Source organism: Delphinapterus leucas, chromosome 2 (genome assembly GCF_059928025.1).
Source record: "Delphinapterus leucas isolate spDelLeu-1000000601 "Yukka" chromosome 2, BTC_Dleu_Yukka2, whole genome shotgun sequence".
NCBI lineage: Eukaryota > Metazoa > Chordata > Mammalia > Artiodactyla > Monodontidae > Delphinapterus > Delphinapterus leucas.
In genome coordinates, this window is record NC_143130.1 from 31,318,205 (window position 1) to 31,338,633 (window position 20,429).

Here is a 20,429-nt window from a genome sequence, read left to right on the forward strand (position 1 = left end):
GATCCATGTAAATGGACTATTTTAGACACTGGTTCCCCTTTTCAGACTGTTTATTACTTTGAGTATATCTGTAATATACAAATGCATCTTTTCTTATGTAAACATAACTAAACTTCCACGTTCTCCTTTCTCCCAAATCTTTTTCATGTGCCTGCTAGAAAGCAAGTTCTATGAAAAAACCACACTGGACAGCTGAGTTTAGTGTGGGGGATGAGTTCATAGACTCTTGAGATAGATTTTCTCTTCCTCAGAAGCTATGAAATTGAAGAATGGCTCAGAGGAATTATATCCAGACCTCAAAGGGCAGAGAGACACCTACCATATGAATCATAATCTATATGCGTTTAAACTCTAGGTCAGAAATCTCTGCTGAGCTTCATAAAAGTAGAGCAATTATTTCACAGGCGCCTCAAACTCATGATTTTTAGAACTAAAAACAGCATCTCGTGCTGAAACCAAGAATTCTAATGATTAAGGAAAATAACATCATAGAGCAATTAGCATTGAACCTTGTATGGGAAAATGGAAGCTAATACCAGGAAATGATGATAAGGAGTGTTAGTAATGTAATAATCATCATAATAATAAATAATAACAACATCATGAATAATGATAGCAGTGCAGAGGTATTTCTAATATGCCAGACACCTGGACAGCAGCTTCTTATGACCCTAATGAACAAATGTCCGCCAAGTCCAGTCAACTTAAACTTTTAAATATTTCCCAGTGCTGTTCAGATCTTCTCAGGCCCCTCACTGAACGTGCTCACTGGTTTTCGAATCTCCACTCCTGAAAATAACACGCCACAGTGAAGACATCAAGCCCTTTTACAACAAAGCATGGCTGTTATCCAGTGGGTAGAACTTTTCAATGTCTTCCTATGGCTCTTTGTACAAACGTCAAAGTTCTCACATGACTTGGAGGTTTGTTCCAGGTCATCACATCACTGTCACTGAGGACGAGTCCCGTTTCACCCCATGAGTTACTCAAAACCCCCAGTCCCTTCTACCCCAGCACCCTTGCACATGCTGATTCCTCTGCTCCCAAACCATACTTTGCTTAACTAACCCTCGTTCTCTCGACATTGTCAAGACACTACTTCCACCATCACCCAATCTAAGATACGAGAATTGTAATTCCTTCCTTTTTATAATTTCTATCTGTTTATGACATTCTTATATTGTTGATACATGTTTTCTCTTGTTTTCCTTTAGCCTTTGTCCATGGTCTCCTTTAGCATTTTGCACATATTTAAGGCAGTTGCTTTTTTTTTTTTTAATTTGACCATGTTGCACCGCGCAGCTTGCAGGATCTTAGTTTCCCGACCAGGGATCGAACGTGGGCCCTCAGCAGTGAGAGCGCTGAGTCCTAACCACTGGCTGCCAGGGAAGTCCCTAAGATGGTTGATTTAAAGTTTTGAATAATAAATCCAGTATTTTGCTTCTTCATAGATGACTTCTGTTGATTTATTTTTCACCTTTGAATGGGCCACGCTTTCTCTTTTTTTTAATGTTTTGTGATGTTGTTAATATCTGGACTGTTGAATTTTATAATGTGCTAATTTTGGAAATCAGATTCTCCTCTATCCTCAGACGTTGCTGCTCCTGATTGTTAAAGCCTTCTCTTTGTGTAGTGACTTTTACAATCTATTCTGTAAAAGACTGAATTCCTTGTCATGTGTGGCCACTGAAGCATCTGTTCCTTTAGTTTGTGTTCAGCTAGTATGGTATTTGCCTTTCCCGGTCTTATTTCACTCAGCATAATGCCCTCAAGGTCCATCTGTGTTGTCACAAATGGTAGGATTTTCTTCTTTTTGTGGCTGAAGAGTATTCCATTATACATGGCACACTCTCTTTAACCGTTCATCCATTGATGGACACAGGTTGCTTTCCTGTCTTGGTTATTGTAAATAATGCTGTAATGAACATAGGGGTGAAGATCTTTTTGAGGTAGTGTTTTCATTTTCTTTAGATAAATGCCCAGGAGTGGAATTGCTGGATCATAGGGTAGTTCTACTTTTTAATTTTTTGAGGGACTTCCATACTTTTTTCCATAGTGACTGCACCAACTTACATTCCCACAAACAGTGCACAAGGGTTCCCTTTTCTCCACATCCTCACCAACACTTGTTATTTCTTACCTTTTGGATGATGGCCATTCTGACAGGTGTGAGGTGATATCTCATTGTAGTTTTGATTTGCATTTCCCTGATTATCAGTGATGTTGGGCATCTTTTCATGTGCCTGTGGGCCACCTGTATGTCTTCTTTGGAAAAAGTGACTGTTCAGATCTTCTACCCATTTTTAAATTTTTATTCTATTTTTATTTTCAAAGCCATTCTTTTTAGAGGACATTGACACTCTCTTCTTATTTAGAACAATTGCTTTTCAGGCCTTCACACTATCTCTCATACTAAAGTTGTCTTTCATTGGAATCCTAAGTTATTTCTATAGTTTTTGATACGTCACATTTTTCTTTTTATTGATTTTTTTTTCCCCTTGCAGGAATAAATCAAGTATTTTTTGTTTTTAGGTTTTTTTCCAGAAAGGAAACATGTGAGTTTATATTTTGAGTCCTTACATCACTGAATATGGGTTTATCTTGTGAACTTGATTGATAGATTTGCTTCATATAAATTTCTAGGAGAAAAACAATTTGCTCTTACATATTTGAAGGTCACACTCCTCTGTAGTCTAGCATTTATTCTTACTAATGAAAAATCTTATTCCTTTTTGTTTGTAAAAATATTTTTTAAAGTTCTTTCTATCTCTTCACCCCTAGAAGCCTTTAGGACACTTTAAATTTAGTATTCATTAAATTCATAATGATCGAGTCTAGGGATTTCAATTTTCTATTACCACAAAAATATTCTGCAACTAATCTACCCAAAACTTAGTTGTTGAAAACAATAATCATTATTCTTGTTGTTCTGGAGGTGAGTTGAGGGAAAGCGCGTCTAGGCTGTGCTTTGCTTCATGTGCCTTCTGTCCTCCCAGGATTAATGAACTTCCCCACAGATGTTCTTGTGATGCTACTGGCAGGGGCACAAAATAGAAAGTCCAGTCGTGCAAGCATTTTTCAAGCAGTAAGACATGCCACTCATACCACACACACACACACACACACAGACACACACACACAGACACACACACACACACACACAACACCACACACCACACACCACATCACGCACACCGCACATACCACATTGGCCAAAGTAAGTCACACAGCCGCATTTAAATGTAAGGAGCTGGGAAATATATTTAACCCCTTTAGCGGGAGAAATTGCAAAGTCAAATGGAAAATGTCATAGACGCTGGTAAAGGTGAAGATCTGGCACCATAAATGACAATTTCCCATTGGGTAAGGATTCCCTCCTTTGTATGTTGCATAATGCTTAGTGTTCTCTTCAATTTCAGCATTCATGAATGTCTCCTTCAGCTCTGGGTAATTTTCTTAAGTTCTCTCTGCATCTATTGAGATGCTCATATGATTTTCATCCTTCTCTTAATGTAGTGAATCATACTTATTGATTTTCATATGTTGAACCATGCTTGCATCCCAGGGATGAATCCCACTTGATCATGTGGTATGGTCCCTTTAACGTGCTGTTGAATTCGGTATTCCAGTATTTTGCTGAGAATGTTTGCATCTATGTTCATCAGAGCTATTGACCTACAATTTACATTTCTTATAGTGTCCTTGTCTGAGATGAGGGTAACACCGGCCTTGTAAAGTGAGTTTGGGAGTGATCCGTCCTCTTCTAGTTTTTGGAAGAGTTTGAGAAGAACTGTTCTTTTTTAATTCTTGGAGTTATTTTACTCTTTCTTATCAGACAGTTAACACATGTTCACTGTAGAAAATACAGACATAGAAAATAAGGACTAAAAACCATTCATAGTCTTAACATTACACCCAGAAATAATCAGTGACAACAGTGTATGCTAGGTTGGCCTTTTTATGCATTATAGTTATATATGTTTAAATGTATTTATGTTTGCATAATCTATATGTTTTTAATGAGATAATAATGTGAAGCTACTTTGCATCTTTTTTTTAAGTAAATACTTTTTCCTCAGCATCTTTCCCACTTGATAAATACATTCTTTTATTTTTTATTATGGAAGGGCTATACTTTAACCAAATTCCTATTACTAGTCTTTTAGGTTACATTCAAATCTTTGGTATGATTAACTATTAATGTTGTAGACTAAGTTGTACACATACTCTTTTTTTTTTTTTTGTATTTTTATAATTAGTATTAATCCTTCTTTAAACGACTAAATGATTGTTGGAATTCACCAATGAAGCCATCTGGTCTTGAGCTTCTCTTTCTTGGGATATTTTTGATTACTGACTCAATCTCCTTACTCCTTACTGCTCTGTTCAGATTTTCTATTTCTTCTTGACCCCCCTTTTCATTCATGAATTAGAATATTAATACTTTCCCTTTCCACTTTCAGGTTTGTTGTTTTCTCTTGAAAGATGCTTTCGTTTGAGAAGTTCTATAAGCTACCTCAGAACTTCCTGGAATCACAAATGGACACTGTCATGGTTCTGTAACAAGGCTTCTCAACTCTGTCTTAGATGCTAATGAGGCAGGTAGTTGATCCTTCAGAGTAGAGTGATCCAGAGCACAGCTGTCTCCTTTTTGTTCCTATAGTGATGCTGTGGGTAGCACAGAAGAAAAGAGAGAGAAACAATAAAAGTGGGAGCGGGGAGGGAGGGAGAGGAGAATGCAGGAGGGAAGGAGGAGGAATTAAGGAAAGGAAGAAAGGAAGGAAGGATGGAAGGGAGGGAGAGAGAGATAAGTCTGGTCCCCAACTGATGTTTGTTCCATGATGCTGACAATGATAGAAGTCCCTAGGGAGCTATGAGGTAAGTAAATGTAAAAAGTAGACTCCTGCAGATAAAATTTGACTAATAAATCTAGCTCAGAGCAAAATGCTTCTTTAGAGAAACCAAAACTGACGCATAATTAGAGATGTAAAAGTACTGGAAAAGCAAAAAGAGAAAATCAACTTAAAATAGCATCATCTTTAATGGGTTGTGTTGATGTTTAAAAATTGGTTGTAAGCTATTTTTTCAAAAAGCACATACACACACATTTTGTGACTTATGGAATTTCAGATACACCCACTGTGTGCACATTTTCTAAACATATTTTAAAATTGTAATCCAAAAAATGTAGTTATTTCAGTCACCCTATGTTACTAAGTAAAAGGAAATACCTGAAGATTTTTAAACTGTTGATCAAAAGGCATCATTACTTGTTAGAAATCCAGACACATGTCCTTATCAGTGAAGCTCACACTTTGGACTGATGGTAATAATACTGTTATAAACCCATGTGGGCACTGGACTTTCTAGCTAAGAAGACTCAACATAGAAAAATATCAATTATAATCACTTATTTCCGTGAAGAGGAGAGCAGATGGAAGAAACGATTGATAAATGATTAAAGCCTTTCACATTTTCTTTTACTTCTCTTTAATTTTAACTCAAACCTTTCCTTTTCCCCCATAATGCTGAAAAAATAAAAGAGCAAATGATGAGGTCGCCAGACACCATTATTAGTTTAGAATCTAAGTCCATTGCACTTGCTCTGAATTGCTGTCATTTTCACCATGGAGGGTTTCAGAAAGTACTGACACTGCTGCTTAATTAAATTGAGAGAATTTTAGCAGCTAATTTCCTTAGCTTACAGTCCAGAGAAAACAACTATATATTTACTTTGTTGGTGACAACATGCAATTGTGAATGGAATCTCTTTACAAATTCAAATATGCACTGTGGAAAATTAAATCGTTACAGCTTCTGAGATTAGTAAGACGCTTTGGAGGTTAGGAGAATGCTAACAGTGCATTCTCCTAGAGGGAAAGGATCCACCTTCAGCATCTCTCCTAAACACATTTTTTAAAATACTGAAAAGATTGTACAACAACTTTTAGGCAAATGTCCAAAAAATTACACCTGGAACTACTTCACCAAATCACCAATTATTTTACTTTCCTTCATTACTCCCCTGCCTTCATTTTATTACCTAGTTGCACCACACAAAATGTCCTGTGATTTCCAGGGGCTGGTTTTCACCAGAGGGGATGAGCAATATAAGTGTGCCCTTCCCACACTGGTTGATCCACTTGAACCTGATTTATGACCGTGATGATCTCCTCTTGTTTTCCTCACCTGGTTTAGTCAGATTAGCATGTTTTCAGTTGCATTTCTTGCAAAGACATTTGTGGATTTGTGTACGGGGTTGCATCCTGGTGCTTTGGAGCAGGTACCTATTTCCTCCTAAGAATTGGCTCCTGTAGGTGACTTACTGAGATGCTGGAGATTCAGACAGTCAGGAGAGTGGAGTGTGGTAGAAGCCTGCTGGCCTTCCACCCAATCCCCTTCCCTCTGTCCACATGCACAAGGCTGGACTCAGTTATGAAGCTTAGTGTGGACGAGCCAGTGCCATGGGATTGAGCTTTGCCACTATTGCTTTATGAGCTAATAATGGGTCCCAATGTGCACTTACCACTTCAGAGGACTTCTTCTCTATCCCTTTCTACCCCAAGAATGGCAATGGTTAAAGCAAACTTGGAAGGCAAAGATGAACTCGGGGATGTGACTCTCCCACTGTTTCCTGGAATCTTTGAGCAGGGCAGAGCCTCCCATCAGCCTGAAGCACTCACCTACAGTGGGAGCATGAAAGGGAAACCCTCTCTCTTTCTCTCTCTCTCTCTGTCTCTCTGTCTGTCTCTGTCTGTCTCTGTCTCTCTCTCTCTCATCACAATATTATTGAGCCTCTGGTTACAGAAGCTCAACTTCTCTCCCAACCTGGACTCAATCATTTGGTTGAGCGTTTACAGGAATTATTTGTAGTTATTTCTTAGCCTCTGCCTATGAATATGTCTGAATTATAAATGGGTATGCTTATTGTAAAATTTGTTTGTGTTTTTTTCTTGTCTCTGTATTTTATTCCCTAACATCTCCCAAGCACAGTGTGAAGACATCATAATAAAGATGGTGATGAAACACCATCCACACGCCACGTTCCATGATACTGTTACTCCTCACTAGTGAGCTTCAAACAAGCATCCCTGAATTCCTCAGTTTTGTAATATTTCTTTATCCTATTTTATTTTATAAAAAAATCAGCAAATATGCACATACATAATTTTCACAATTGCATAAGCATAATCATGTCGATTATGCATTTTTAATTTTTTTCTTTTCCCACTGGGCTTCCCCTGTCTCCTTTTCTGCATTGTTCTCACCCACAACTCCTAACCCCCTCCCCATAGGTAACTCACATTCATAACTGAGTATTTATGTTTTCCAATATTATCTGTATATTCATGGAATTATGTAAAATCGTATAACAGTAGAGATAAACACAGGCATATACAGGGTTTTTGTTCTCTGTTTTGTGAAAACAGTTTCATATTTTACTTTTCTGCATCTGGCTTTTCTTCTTTTACCGCTATCTTGCAGAGGGAATTGCAGGAAGTCCTAATAGTTCTAATTCATTCCTTTCAGCGTCTGTGAACTGTTGCATCCTGTGATAGCTGCATAATGTATTCAACCACACCACTATCCATGGGCATTTACTGTTTCCTCATTAGCGGGTTAACAAGCGCGGGGTGGCGGGGAATTCACTGCAGACAGTTTAAGGACAAGGTAAACCTGACTGAAAGTTAGACGGCTTTTATTACCACGAAGCATCAGCAATTCTCAACAACGCCAGTGATAAAGAACCCCTCTTGCTGGGGGTGACCGCTTCCACCACTGAGGGGCTGCTGTTCCTCATTTGCCACTAGAATCAGAGCTGGATAAGTATCCTAATCACCCATCCTTACATCTGAGTGATATGGTGGCAGCAGAGGAGATGCCCAGGGTTTGGACTGCTGGGCCAAGGTATGTGCATTTTTGAATAGATATTGCTAGAATTTCCTCATGTACTAGTTCACATTTCTACCTTCAATGCCTGGAAGTGCACATTTCCAATGACAGAAATTGTTGAACTTTAAAATTTGGGCCTGATGGGCAAAAAGTTATACTGCAATCTTAAAAGCTTGTAACTACCTACCACTGAATTTAAATATGCTTTCATATATTTCACAGCCAATTGAACTTGCTTCATTGTTTCTTTTTTTAGATGTCATTAAATTTACTTTTTAAAATTTTATTTAGTTAGTAATTAACAGCTTTATTGAGGTGTGATTAATATAGAAAACTACACATTTTTAATGTACACAATTTGGTGAGCTAGGACATATGCATACATCTGTGAAATCATCAGCACAATCAAGGTAATCCACATATCCACCACCTCCGAAAGTCTCCTCCTGTCCCTCAGGCTGTGTGTGTGCAGTAAGGACTCAATATGAATTCTACCCTCTTAACAGAATTTTTAAGTGAACAATACAGTGTTGTTAGGCACCTATTCAATTCATAAGGATTTCTTCCAAATCTATCAGGTTTCTATAAAGTTTGTTGATGACACATTTTGCTACACCAAGAGGTGAGTTTTTCTCCAAATGTGGTCATCTTTTCTGGCATTCCTTCTGTGTGTCCAGCCTTGGTATAAAAGTTCTCCTGCAATACAAGATGCTCCATTTCATCCCTTACGTGTTCTCCAAAGAGCATTCTTGGGATACTGTTTATGCTTTTAGGCCAACAGGAGCACCTATCTTAAAATACATCACAAAATAAGAGATTGGTTTATTTTTTCCTGATGGATAATCACTTGCAACAGCACCTAAAATAATTAATCCCTCATAACTAAACCTTTAGAGGCATACCGTACATACAATAAGATGCACCTTGGGTATTCGGCAGATATTTTCTCAGACATGAGCAACGTGAATCTGTCACTTCAAAACCAAATTATTATTGTCCAGTGATGAAATTTTAAATGCTAAGTGCTTGACAGTTTTTCTATATTTGAAGACTTTTCCAATGAGAACAGAAATGGTATTAGCAGCTATGAATTTCTGATATTGATGAAGCATGGGAACATTGGAAGACCTGAGCAACTTAGTGAACTGGTACTAAGTGATCAGTGCATGAGGTTACATAACCAGGAGTTGGGAAAAGATCCATTTCTCAAGTCACAGCTCCTCAACTGACAGATTTTCTCATGGGATGAGGGCGTTCAATATACAGACCCGTAAAAAATAGGTGACATCTAAACTACGGGGTGAAGGGCTCAGACAAGGCTTTGTTTCAGTGCTTTCTCTCCCCAGCCTGCTCCCCTCCCTGCAGCATTACCATTGCTTCATATGCATCACCGGGATTTAGGAAAACTGCCCATACTCAGCCTGTGATGAACTATCAAGTCATTCAGTGCAGCTGAGGAGGCCTGCAAATCTGACCTATGCACTTTGAATTCTCCTAGAACCCCAGAGGAAAGTATTTGTTGTGTATTGTTTAAATGAAAAAATAGTAACCCCTCCTAACACTTCTGGTTCCTAAAAAACATTTAAGATGTTTGCAGCTCAGTAATAAGGAGTTACAATCTACTCAATGAAATCTACTAATATAATGTGTGTTGTAGCCAGTTTTTTCCTTAAGTGAACGAGCGTGTTACTTAATTTACTGATCAACAAAATTATGCAATGAGGTTCTTGCAGACACAAATATATTATTTCGAAGGGGATAGTCAGTTTTTTCTCTATTTTTTAAATTTAAAACTACATAGTTTTTCATAATGACTATTGTGTGCTCTCAATATGTCACCATTTCTTTTGTAAATCCCCACATCATTAAAAACCCCTCCAGGTTAGACTTCCCAACGACAATGTATTTGCGTATCTCCCAATGTGACAAAAAGTTACTTTTTAGGAATAGAGGAAATGAGAATTTGGCAGTCATAAGTTATTCTCCTTTTTCTTGTGTGTACCAATTTCCTTCTTGTATAACAACACAAGAGAAAGACATTTAAAACCTAATATGGAGATGGGCTCTGGGCTCCAGGAGGGTGGCTGATCAGCTCTTGCCCAGGTCATGTCCGGGCCATGACCGGTCACTGCTGGGACACACTGGGTTCAGACGGAGAGCACAGCAGATGTGACAGCACCCCTGACCCAGGACGCATGCCAGCTGTGTAGCTGACAGGGTCTTGGTGCTCTGGCCAGGTTTCAGGCCTGAGCCTCGGAGGAGGGAGAGCCTAGTTCAGGACGTTGGACCACATGAGAGACCTCCTGGCCCCACATAATATCAATCGGCAAGAGCTCTCCCAGAGACCACCATCTCGATGCTAAGACCCAGCTCCACCCAAAGATCAGCAAGTTACAGTGCTGGACGCCCCATGCCAAACAACTAGCAAGACAGGAACACAACCCCACCCATCGGCAGAGAGACTGCCTAAAATCATAATAAGGTCACAGACAACCCAAACACATCACCGGAGGCAGTGATGCCCACCAGAAAGACAAGATCCAGCCTCACCCACCAGAACACAGGCACCAGTCCCCTCCACCAGGAAGCCTACACAACACACTGAACCAACCCTACCCACTGGGGGCAGACACAGAAAACAATGGGAACTACGAACCTGCAGCCTGTGAAAAGGAGATCCCAAACACAGTAAGTTAAGCAAAATAAGAAGACAGAGAAACTCTCAGCAGATTAAGGAGCAAAGTAAAAATCCATTAGACCAAACAAATGAAGAGAAATAGGCAGTCTACCTGAAAAAGAATTCAGAGTAATGATAGTAAAGATGATCCAAAATCTTGGAAATAGAATGGAGAAAATACAAGAAACGTTTAACAAGGACCTAGAAGAACTAAAGAGCAAACAAACAATGCTGAGCAACAAAATAAATGACATTTAAAATTCTCTGGAAGGAATCAATAGCAGAATAACTGAGGCAGAAGAAAGGATAAGTCACCTGGAATATAAAATAGTGGAATAACTACCACAGAGCAGAATAAAGAAAAAAGATTGAAAATAATTAAGGACAGTCTCAGAGACCTCTGGGATAACATTAAATGCACCAACATTCAAATTATAGGGGTCCCAGAAGAAGAAGAGAAAAAGAAAGGGACTGAGAAAATATTTGAAGAGATTATACTTGAAAATTTGCTTAATATGGGAAAGGAAATAGTCAATCAAGTCCAGGAAGCACAGAGAGTCCCATACAGGATAAATCCAAGGAGAAACACGTCAAGACACAAATTAATCAAACTATCAAAACTTAAATACAAAGAAAAAATATTAAAAGCAGCAAGGGAAAAGCAACAAATAACATACAAGGGAATCCCCATAAGGTTAACAGCTGATCTTTCAGCAGAAAGTCTGCAAGCCAGAAGGGAGTGGCAGGACATATTTAAAGTGATGACAGGGAAAAACCTACAACCAAGATTACTCTACCCAGCAAGGATCTCATTCAGATTGACAGAGAAATTAAAAACTTTACAGACAAGCAAAAGCTGAGAGAATACAGCACCACCAAACCAGCTTTACAACAAATGCTAAAGGAACTTCTCTACGTAGGGAACACAAGAGAATGAAAAGACCTACAATAACAAACCCCAAACAATTAAGAAAATGGTACCAGGAACATACATATCGATAACTACCTTAAATGTAAATGGATTAAATACTCCAACCAAAAGACACAGACTGGATGAATGGATACAAAAACAAGAACCGTATATATGCTGTCTACAAGACACCCACTTCAGACATAGGGACACATACAGACTGAAAATGAGGGGATGGAAAAAAGATATTCCATGCAAATGGAAATCAAAAGAAAGCTGGAATAGCAAGTCTCACATCAGACAAAATAGACTTTAAAATAAAGACTCTTACAAGAGAAAAAGAAGGACACTACATAATGATCAAGGGATCAATTCAAGAAGAAGATATAACAATTGTAAATATTTATGTAGCCAACATAGGAACACATCAATACATAAGGTAAATGTTAACAGCCATAAAAGGGAAAATCGATAGTAACACAATCATAGTTGGGGACTTTAACACCCACTCTCACCAATGGATAGATCATCCAAAATGAGAATAAAAAAGGAAACACAAGCTTTAAATGACAGCATAAACAATTTGGACTTAATTGATATTTATAGGACATTCCATCCAAAAAAACCCAGAATACACTTCCTTCTCAAGTGCTCATGGAACATTCTCCAAGATGGATCATATCTTGGGTCACAAATTAAGCCCTGCTAGATTTAAGAAAATTGAAATCATATCACATATCTTTTCTGACTACAAAGCTATGAGACTAGATATCAATTACAGGGAAAAAAACTGTAAAAAATACAAACACATGGAGGCTAAACAATACACTACTAAATAACCATAATATCACTGAAGAAATCAAAGAGGAAATCAAAAAATATGAAGAAACAAATGACAATGTAAACATGACGACCCAAAACCTATGGGATGCAGCAAAAGCAGTTCTAAGAGGGAAGTTTATAGCAATACAATCCTACTTCAAGAAACAAGAAAAATCTCAAGTAAACAACCTAACCTTACACCTAAAGCAATTAGAGAAAGAAGAACAAAAGAAACTCCCAAAGTTAGCAGAAGGAAAGACGTCATAAAGATGAGATCTTAAATAAATGAAAAAGAAATGAAGGAAATGATAGCAAAGACCAATAAAACTAAAAGCTGGTTCTTTGAGAAGATAAACAAAATTGATAAATCATTAGCCAGACCCATCAAGAAAAAAAGGGACAAGACTCAAATCAATAGAATTAGAAATGAAAAATGAGAAGTAACAACTGACACTGCAGAAATATAAAGGATCATAAGGGATTACTATAAGCAACTATATGCCAATAAAATGGACAACCTGGAAGAAATGGACACATTCTTAGAAAAGCACAACTTCTGAGACTGAACCAGGAAGAAATAGAAAATATGAAGAGACCAATCACAAGCACTGAAATTGAAACTTTGATTAAGAATCTTGCAACAAACAAAAGCCCAGGACCAGATGGCTTCACAGGCTAATTCTATCAAATAGTTAGAGAAGAGCTAACACCTATCCTTCTCAAGCTCTTCCAAAATATAACAGAGGGAGGGACACTCCCATACTCATCCTACGAGGCCACCATCACGCTGATGCCAAAACCAGACAAAGATGTCACAAAGAAAGAAAAATACAGGTCAATATCACTGATGAACATAGATGCAAAACTCCTCAACAAAATACTAGCAAACAGAATCCAAGAGCACATTAAAAGGATCATACACCATGATCAAGTGGGCTTTATCCCAGGAATGCAAGGATTCTTCAATATATGCAAATCAATCAATGTGATACACCACATTAACAAAGTGAAGGAGAAAAACGATATGATTATTTCAGTAGATGCAGAAAAAGCTTTCAACAAAATTCAACACCCATTTATGATTAAAACTCTCTAGAAAGTTGGCATAAAGGGAACTTACCTGAACATAATAAAGCCCATATATGACAAACCCACAACCAACATCGTTCTCAATGGAGAAAAACTGAAACCATTTCCACTAACATAAGGAACAAGACAAGGCTGCCCACTCTCACCACTATTATTCAACATAGTTTTGGAAGTTTTAGCCACAACAATCAGAGAAGAAAAAGAACTAAAAGGAATCCAAATCAAAAAAGAAGAAGTAAAGCCGTCACTGCTTGCAGATGGCATGATACTATACATAGAGAATCCTAAAGATGCTACCAGAAAACTACTAGAGCTAATCAATGAATTTGGTAAACAAGCAGGATACAAAATTAATGCACAGAAATCTCTTGCATTATTATATACTAATGATGAAAAATCTGAAAGAGAAATTAAGGAAACACTCCCATTTACCACTGCAACAAAAAGAATAAAATACCTAGGAATAAACCTATCTAAGGAGACAAAAGACCTGTATGCAGCAAACTATAAGACACTGATGAAGGAAATTAAAGATGATATGAACAGATGGAGAGATATATCATGTTCTTGGAATGGAAGAATCAACATTGTGAAAATAACTATACTATCCCCAAAGCAATCTACAGATTCAGTGCAATCCCTCTCAAACTACCAATGGCATTTATCACAGAACTAGAGCAAAAAATTTCACAAGATGTATGGAGACACAAAAGACCCCAAATAGCCAAAGCAATCTTGAGAAAGAAAAACGGAGCTGGAGGAATCAGGCTCCCTGACTTCAGACTATACTACAAAGCTACAGTAATCAAGACACTATGGTACTGGCACAAAAACAGAAATATAGATCAATGGAACGGGATAGAAAGCCCAGAGATAAACCCATGCACTTATGCTCACCTTATTTTTGATAAAGGAGGCAAGAATGGAGAAAAGAAAAACTCTTCAATAAATGGTGCTGGGAAATCTGGACAGCTACATGTAAAAGAATGAAATTAGAACACTCCCTAACACCACACACAAAAATAAACTCATAATGGATTTAAGACCTCAATGTAAGGCCAGACACTATAAAACTCTTAGAGGAAAACATAGGCAGAACACTCTATGACATAAATCACAGCAAGATCCTTTTTGACCCACCTCCTAGAGAAATGGAAATAAAAAGAAAAATAAACAAAGGGTACCTAATGAAACTTAAAAGCTTTTACACAGCAAAGGAAACCATAAACGAGACAAAAAGAAAAGCCTCAGAATGGGAGAAAATATTTGCCAACAAAGCAACTGATAAAGGGCTAATCTCCAAAATATACAAGCAGCTCATGCAGCTCAATATCAAAAGGGCAAGCAACCCAATCCAAAAATGGACAGAAGACCTAAATAGACATTTCTCCAAAGAAGATATACAGATTGCCAACAAACACATGAAAGGATGCTCAACATCACTAATCATTAGAGAAATGCAAATCAAAACTACAATGAGGTATCACCTCACACCTGTCAGAATGGCCATCATCAAAAAATTTAGAAACAATAAATGCTGGAGAGGGTGTGGTGGAAAGGGAGCCCTCTTGCACTGTTGATGGGAATGTAAGTTGATACAGCCACTATGGAGACCGGTATGGAGGTTCCTTAAAAAACTAAAAATAGAACTACCATATGACCCAGCAATCTCACTACTGGGCATATACCCTGAGAAAACCATAATTCAAAAAGAGTCATGTACCACAATGTTCATTGCAGCTCTATCTACAATAGCCAGGACATGGAAGCAACCTAAGTGTCCATCGACAGATGAATGGATAAAGAAGATGTGATACATATATACAGTGGAATGTTACTCAGCCATACAGAGAAACGAAATTGAGTTATTGGTAGTGAAGTGGATGGACCTAGAGTTTGTCATAGAGAGTGAAGTAAGTCAGAAAGAGAAAAATAAATACTGTATGCCAATACATATATATGGAATCTAAAAAGAAGTATATGGTTCTGAAGAACCTAGGGGCAGGACAGGAATAAAGACACAGACGTAGAGAATGGACTTGAGGACACGGGGAGGGGGAAGGGTAAGCTGGGACGAAGTGAGAAAGTGGCATGGACATATATACACTACCAAATGTAAAATAGATAGCTAGTGGAAAGCAGCTGCATAGCATAGGGAGATCAGCTCGGTGCTTTGTGACCACCTAGAGGGGTGGGGTAGGAAGGGTGGGAGGGAAATGCAAGAGGGAGGGGATATGGGTATATATGTATAACTGATTCACTTTGTTATACAGCAGAAACCAACACAGCAATGTACAGAAATTATACTCCAATAAAGATGTTTAAAAAAAAAACAACCTAATAAGCATTGCTTGTTTATGTCCTGACGATCTTTTATTAAAACAATTTGCAAATTAAAACTAAAGACCAAATTTAATTTTTTTTTTTTTTTTTGCGGTACGCAGGCCTCTCACTGTTGTGGCCTCTCCCGTTGCGGAGCACAGGCTCCGGACGCGCAGGCTCAGCAGCCATGGCTCACGGGTCCAGCCGCTACACGGCATGTGGGATCTTCCCAGACCGGGGCACGAACCCGTGTCCCGTGCATCGGCAGGCGGACTCCCAACCACCGCGCCACCAGGGAAGCCTCCAAATTTAAATTTAAAACATTTTATAATTTTGTACAAGTAATTCATCCATATATACCCACTAATATGCATATTTTCATATCATATTTTAATCTTATCTGAAGAAAATTTGCACAATTCTTCTGACTGCTAAGGAATCAGAAGATTCAAATGCTGATTTGATTCCTCCGAATGGTCTTTATCTCCTCAAATATTCAACATATAACCCTCTCGTTTCTTCCCCAAATAGAAATTTGTAATTTGTACTCAGTCTATTTCACATCTCCTAAAAATGACACTGGAGAAAGAAAAAAAATAAACCAGAAAGTCTGGGGTGGGTGTATGAAGTGGAAAAGAGGTCTTGGAGGTGTATGTCAATCAGAAAAGCCAAGTTTTCAAGTGAACTTTGGAAAATTGGTAGGGCAGCCTCATGGGCCGTGGAAGGGTGTCCATGCCAGAAGTTATGGTTTCTTTTTCTGTTTTTCAAGAGAGTGTAAAAACAAGCATCTAGGGGCTTCCCTGGAGGCTCAGTGGTTAAGAATCTGCCTGCCAATGCAGGGGACACTGGTTCTAGCCCTGGTCCAGGAAGATCCCACATGCCGCAGGGCAACTAAGCCCATGTGCCACAACTACTGAGCCTGCACTCTAGAGCCCATGAGCCACAACTACTGAAGCCCGTGGGCCTAGAGCCCGTGTTCCACAACAAGAGATGCCACCGCAGTGAGAAGCCCGTGTACCGCAACGAAGGCCTAACGGAGCCAAAAATAAAATAAATTAAATTAGTTTAAAAGAAAAACAAGCAGGGGCTTCCCTGGTGGCGCAGTGGTTGGGAGTCCGCCTGCCGATGCAGGGGACGTGGGTTCGTGCCCCGGCCCGGGGGGACCCCACATGCCGCGGAGCGGCTGGGCCCGTGAGCCATGGCCACTGAGCCTGCGCGTCCGGAGCCTGTGCTCCGCAGCGGGAGAGGCCGCAGCGGTGAGAGGCCCGCGTACTGCAAAAAAAAAACCAAACAAACAAAAGAAAACAAGCATCTAAAGGCTATTAATATAAGAATACTCGTTCCATCTAATCTTTTCTTGTCCTTTATTCTACAAAAAATTGAAGTGCTATCGCTTGTGTCAGGCACCGTTCACATAACTGCAAATAGCGATGATTGTGATAGAGTGGCCCTGCCCTCATATATATTTACACAAACACACTGTCATCCCGATTATTCTACTGATTATCATTTTTTTATGTCCTTTAAGGAAAGTCCAAATACTGCTGGTTCTGTGGTCTGATAGCCAGGTGTAGTCATGTGAATTGTCTCATCCAGGAAAATTTAAAAGCCAGTGCACAATTTTTCTTGTTCCCTCTTTCTTCTCTGTTCCAGGGAGCAACTGTGACAGACATGCAGAGTAAGTGAGAGATAAACCTTGTGCTTTGAGACTGTCTGAATTTAGGCTTCACCTAAGTCTAGGACTGGGCAGCAACCCTCTAGCCCTGAGTTGTGAACGCTGTGTATACAAGCCAGTAGCAAATCCATGAACAATCTGTTCTTCAAATCATCATAATGCGTGGGTGTAGACTAGGTGTGCAGACCTGAAAAGCACACTTCACGAGTAACCGCTGATAGGAAGTTAGTGTGTTTTATGATCTCCTGCAGGCTTCTTAGTTGAAAGAAAATCTTTTTTTTTTTTTTTGCTTTCTAATTGCTTTGAGCCCAACTTGACATATTTCATTTCCAAATGTTTCCCTTACATTTTTACTAACACATAATTTACAATGATTGTTTCAATTCAAAATAGTAAGAGTTAGATACTAATGCTAACATATTGTGCTAACTCCATGCTTGTGGAGTGTTATCATGCAATTTATTCTGGTTTCACAAATCAGTATTTACCTTCTGTTATATCTGCAGATACACATTTGGTAGTAAATGCTAATTGAAAATGCCTGGATTTTTCAATCTAATTGGTATAATTGCTTAGACAAGAGAAACAGAAGTATTTATTTTTTAATACAAATTTATTTTCCACAATTGCCCAAAAAGACTACTGTTGACTATGTTTCCTAGGTTACCAAAAGAGTAGTGGTTGTCAAGCCTCCGAATCTCTTGACATATGTGAAAGCATTTGTGAAAATGAAACCCTGAGAAAAATGCCAGGCTCTTGTCAAAGACCTTTTATTTTTCTTGTTATCAATTGCTCCAAAAATTTTTTATAAACTTGGTCTTTAGATTTTTCCACTTTAATTGTGAATCCAGTCATGCTTGAGGCAATCCCTGTTTAAACTGTGTTTAACTCTGTTAGATCTTAAATTGGATGGTCGGAAAGACACAGCTCAGTGTCCAACGACCTCCATGTAGGGCAGAGTGGTAGAAAAAATGGACATCACATGTATGCTTTATTTTGGGGTGGGGGGGCAGAAAAATCAAGTCGACAGTGTAAAAGTGAAGTTATCTTTTGAGAATTTTATTTCAAAATTGCCAATAATGTGACAGAAATTCACTAGGAAAAATTTTCAGCAGATAATGCAGGTTTAGAAACAAAGTTATAGAACAATGTTCAATTGCATGTTCTCTTACCGACTGCTGGGGCCTGGAATTGCAGATGGACAAAAAGTGCACAATAAAGTAGCTGCTTCTGGTACTTTATTTTATTGCTCTAATCAGGGAAGGCATCACTTAAAAGTAAAATCGGACGATGAGTGTTTGATGTATTTCAAGCTACAGGGGCTTTTGTTGACATAACTGTTTGCTCCCATCCCTGTGAGAGGATCCCACACCCCAGGACTGTCTTGTCACTTCGCTGGACATGGAATGTCCCGCCTCGCCCCACTGTCAGGCTGGTGGTATGACTGTTGTGAGTCTGTGTGGCATTCGCCACTCCTACACAGGAGCTCAAAATATTGGTTGGTTTATCTTGACTGTTTTGCTTTTGCCCTTAGCCGTGAGTATAACGTGTTCTAGATGAAGGATGCCTCCACCTGGCTTCTAGAATGAGAAGGTCCAGGACAGAGTGGCAGCCTGGGGCAGAGCCGCAGAACCAACCCGATATGCGGTCCATGTGTGATTCCAGAAGAAGCAGGTTGTCTGGGGGAAGCCACTGAAGTCTGGGGGTGGTTTTGGACTTGGTAGAGAAGTCTGCAGGTTCCTCATCCCCTTGGTGACTGCATGACCCGCAAACCAGACTCCATCACTACTTACTCTCAGTGCCTGCTTTTGCTTTTTAATGATTTTTTATAATCATCTACTTCGAATCCTTCCCATGATCAACTCTTAGCTCAGATCTCACTTTTCTAAGCCAAGTTTTCTGCTGTTTACAGGTTAGAAGAACTTGATTAAGATAAGGGACCTGGGTTAGGGTCCAGTTCTGCCCATAACCACTTCACTAGCCTTCAAGGTCTTCATCTCCAAATTGTGCAAGATTAAATTTTTTCTTCAGTTTGTTTTCTACATGTGAGCTTTTCCAACCCTTATGAATCTCCCTTCCTCCAACTCATATTCACTGAACCTCACATTAACACCAGTAATCAGAGAAGTGCAAACTTAAATGAGACACTTCCATTTTTCTGCTATCATTTCCATTGTATTAGTCTATTTATCCTGGAGAGATGTAAAATCCTTAATCATGGAATGTTTCCCTAATTATTTTCCCTCCCTTTGCAATTACACTACACTACTGGGTGTGCCATTGTTCCTAGACTAATTGATTGATGAAAAGAGTGAGCTGATGAACGTAAGTACTGTATGAAGATATTAGCTGGGACAGGCTTCTCTGATTAGTTTTCTCCCACTCCTTACTACGTGACTGTTCTCAAAAGCTGTAAGTTTTATCTGGAGGCAGAGAGTGGGGAGAAACGCTCCCCAGAGGCTGGCAGCACCTCCAAGTGGCAGACCCCCACTGAATATGTGAAAGGAGAGAAACTAAAGCCAAGAACCTTGTATCGGGTAAGATCTGGCCATGGTTTTATTAATCTGTCCTTAATCACAGTTAAACAGCTGGTCAACATATTAAGATTTGTGGTCATTGTATAGCTTGGCTTGTCGTTGCGTAAACTTGCCTCCCCTGAGCCTGGGTCCTCTTCGCATGGATTGACTCACAGATCCTTGTATGTCCGGCACATAGCTGTTGCTGTTTTCCACGCAAAGCTCATCCTTTAAGGGAAGATTGTATGCCTTACGTAGGTTAGGGCACTTACTTCTTACTTTCAAGAGTAACTGCAACTTTTTCATAGAGTACAATGTCATGAAACATATTATGGAGCAACTCCATCAAATAACTTCTCTTCTCTGAAGAGCCAAGAGTCTGAAATCTCAGGACTAGACCCTAAGAGACAAGGGTGCCTGTGGGTGGACTGATGTGTGTTCCACTATGAAATGAGAGTGCACAGGGAGAAACTGGGAAGAGAAGCTCTGCAAATGTCGCACCAGCAGTGATTTTCAGCGGGGGCC